A 3,423-nucleotide genomic window follows, 5' to 3' on the forward strand; every position below is an offset into this window, starting at 1 on the left:
CGCGGCGGTCGTCGTGGCGGCCGCAAGCAGGGGGCGGCGGCGGTGCTCAGGGAGGAGCGCCCCGCCCGCCACAGCAGGCCCCTCAGCCGGCATTGTGGTACGCCGGCCAGAACCCATGGACCGGCGTTGTCCACGCCTACTCCATGCCGGTTCCTCGGGCCCCTGCCCCGGGCCTTCTCGGCACTCGGCCTCAGCCACACCAGGCGTACTACGCCGCGCCGCAGCCCTACGCGGCGCCCTATGGTCAGCAGCCGCCGCCAGGTGGGCCGCCGCTACTGCCCCTGACGGCTGCGCCGCCTCTCCCGCCGGCACCGTGGGACCCGGCCCTCCTGGCGGATCTCCACAACGCTCCCTCCCCGTCCAGCTACACCGGCGGCGGCGATTGGTACATGGACAGCGGCGCCACCGCTCACATGACGGCGTACCCCGGTAACCTTCACACCGCTCATCCTGTCCACACCTCCAACCGCATCACCGTCGGTGACGGCTCTTCCCTTCCCATCACTCATATTGGTCATACATATTTTCCGTCTAACTCCACTCCTATATCCATGTCTAATATCCTCGTTTCTCCTGAACTTATTAAAAATCTTGTTTCTATCCGTTCTCTTACACGTGAAAATCCGGTTACCGTCGAATTTGACGCATGTGGTTTTTCTGTTAAGGACGCTCGCACGCGGATGGTGCTCCACCGATGTGACAGCCCCGACGAGCTCTACCCGGTTCACTCCGCCACCTCCACCACTTCCGCCGCCCCTGTCGCTTTCGCCACCAGAGTGGATCTTTGACATGCTCGCTTGGGTCATCCTAATCCTGCCACCCTTCGCCACATACTTCTGAGTTTTTCTTTCACGTTTAATAAGAACGAGGATCACTCGTGTCATGCATGTCGCCTCGGCAAACATGCTCGTCTTCCGTTTAGGGCTTCTTCTTTTGTTGCATCATACTCGTTTGAATTAATTCATAGTGATGTTTGGACCTCTCCTGTTGCTAGTAATACGGGCTTTCTTTATTATCTTGTCATACTCGATGATTTTTTGCATTATGTGTGGACCTTCCCGTTGCGCCGCAAGTCGGATGTTATATCCACTCTCGCGGCGTTCTACTCCTATGTTCTCACGCAGTTTGGTCGTCCCATTCTCGCGTTGCAGACAGACAATGGGAAGGAGTTTGACAACCTCGCCGTTCGTAATCTTTCTCGGCTACCCACCCAACACTAAGGGCTATCGCTGTTATGATCCCGTCTCCCATCGTGTTTTCACCTCCCGACACGTTTACTTTGATGAGATGGTGTTTCCGTTTCAGCAGCAGGTACCCCTGGTCGTCTCGTCACCGCCGGCCACCGGCGGCCCTTCGACGACTCCGTCAGGCGGATGGTTCCGTTCGGCCCGCGGACCGCCTCCGGGCTTTGGCGGTCCTCGCGCCCTCACGCCGGCGCCCGCCCCCTCGGCCGGCTCTGACGGCGCCCCTGGCGCCCCTCCCTCACCCGTCGCGGGATCGGGCGCGGCCGGCTCGGCCGCCTCCTCAGCCGCCTCGACGCCAGCCGCCTCGCCGAACCCGACGCCGGCTCCCTCGCCGGCCCTTATGCCGGCCGCCTCGCCGGCCCGGACGCCAGCCGCTTCGCCGACTCCCTCACCGACTCCCTCGCCGGCCCCGACGCCGGCCGCCTCGCCGGCTCCCTCGTTGGCCCCGACGCCGGCCGCCTCGCCAGCCGCCTCGCCGGCCCTGACACCGGCCATCTCGCCGGCTCCCTCGTCGGCTGCCTTGCCGGCTGCCTCGCCGGTGGCTCCGCTGGCGCCCTCTGGCCCCGTCACCCGCGCTCGTACCGGCGTTCATCGTCCGAGCCTCCGGTACACGAATGACGAGTATGTCCTCGCCGCCTCCACTACGGAGCCGTCGCCTCATCCCGTGTCCGCTCGCGCCGCCCTCCGCGATCCTCACTGGCTTGCGGCGATGCAGGAAGAGTTCGATGCGCTCCAACGGAACCGCACTTGGACATTGGTTCCCCAGCCTCCTCGCGCCAACGTCATCACCGGCAAGTGGGTCTTTCGCCATAAGGCCCGCTCGGATGGCACTCTCAAGCGCTACAAGGCTCGCTGGGTGGTCCGTGGTTTTCGCCAGCGCGCTGGAGTGGACTTCACCGAGACGTTCGCCCCGGTTGTAAAATTGGGCACGATCCGCACCGTCCTCCAGCTCGCCGTGTCCCGCGGCTGGCCCGTTCGTCAGATGGATGTCTCCAACGCCTTTCTCCATGGCCATCTTGAGGAGCAGGTGTATTGTGAGCAACCCACCGGTTTTGTCGAGGCCTCACTTCCCGGCCATGTGTGTCTGCTGTCCCGCTCTCTTTACGGGCTCAAGCAGGCACCCCGCGCCTGGTACCAGCGGATCGCCGGGTTTCTTCAGACACTGGGCTTCAGCGTTACTCGCTCGGACGCCTCGCTGTTTGTCTATCGCCACGGTGACACGACTGCATATTTGCTGCTTTACGTCGACGACATCATCCTGACGGCCTCCTCCGCAGCTGTTCTTCAGCAGATTACTCTCCGGCTGCGTTACGAGTTTGCTATTAAGGACCTGGGTGCTCTACATTATTTCCTTGGCATTGAGGTCGTTCGCCGCCCGGACGGTTTCTTTCTTCATCAGCAGAAGTATGCACATGAGCTTCTTGAGCGTGCCGGTATGCTCAACTGTCACCCTGTTGCTACTCCTGTTGACATGAAGGCCAAGGTCTCTGCTCTTGAGGGCTCGCCTGCGTCGGATGCTCCTTTCTACCGGTCTATTGTCGGCGCTCTTCAGTACTTGACTCTCACTCGACCGGATCTTCAGTATGCTGTTCAGCAGGTGTGTCTCCACATGCACGCCCCTCGTGACTCTCATTGGACTCTCGTGAAGCGGATCCTTCGTTACATCCGCGGCACGATGACCCTCGGGCTGACACTCACGGCGTCTACTTCTCTGGAGATGGTGGCCTACTCCGATGCTGACTGGGCTGGCTTCCCTGACACTCGTCGGTCCACCTCTGGCTACTGCGTCTACCTCGGTCCTTCACTCGTCTCGTGGTCGTCTAAGCGACAACCCACAGTTTCGCTCTCCAGCGCGGAGGCTGAGTACCGAGCTGTGGCCTACGCCGTTGCCGAGTGCACCTGGCTACGACAATTACTGCAGGAGCTGCATCACGACGTTTCCCAGGCTACAGTTGTCTACTGTGACAACGTCTCTGCGGTGTACCTCTCCGCCAACCCCGTTCATCATCGCCGGACTAAACACATCGAGCTGGACATTCACTTTGTGCGTGAGCGGGTGGCTCTTGAACGCATGCGGGTTCTCCATGTGCCGACCGCTCAGCAGTTCGCCGATGTGATGACGAAGGGACTGCCGACTTTTACTTTCGAGGAGTTTCGTTCCAGTCTTTGCGTCACTGGC

The sequence above is a fragment of the Triticum dicoccoides genome, chromosome 7A (genome assembly GCF_002162155.2).
Source record: "Triticum dicoccoides isolate Atlit2015 ecotype Zavitan chromosome 7A, WEW_v2.0, whole genome shotgun sequence".
Lineage (NCBI taxonomy): Eukaryota > Viridiplantae > Streptophyta > Magnoliopsida > Poales > Poaceae > Triticum > Triticum dicoccoides.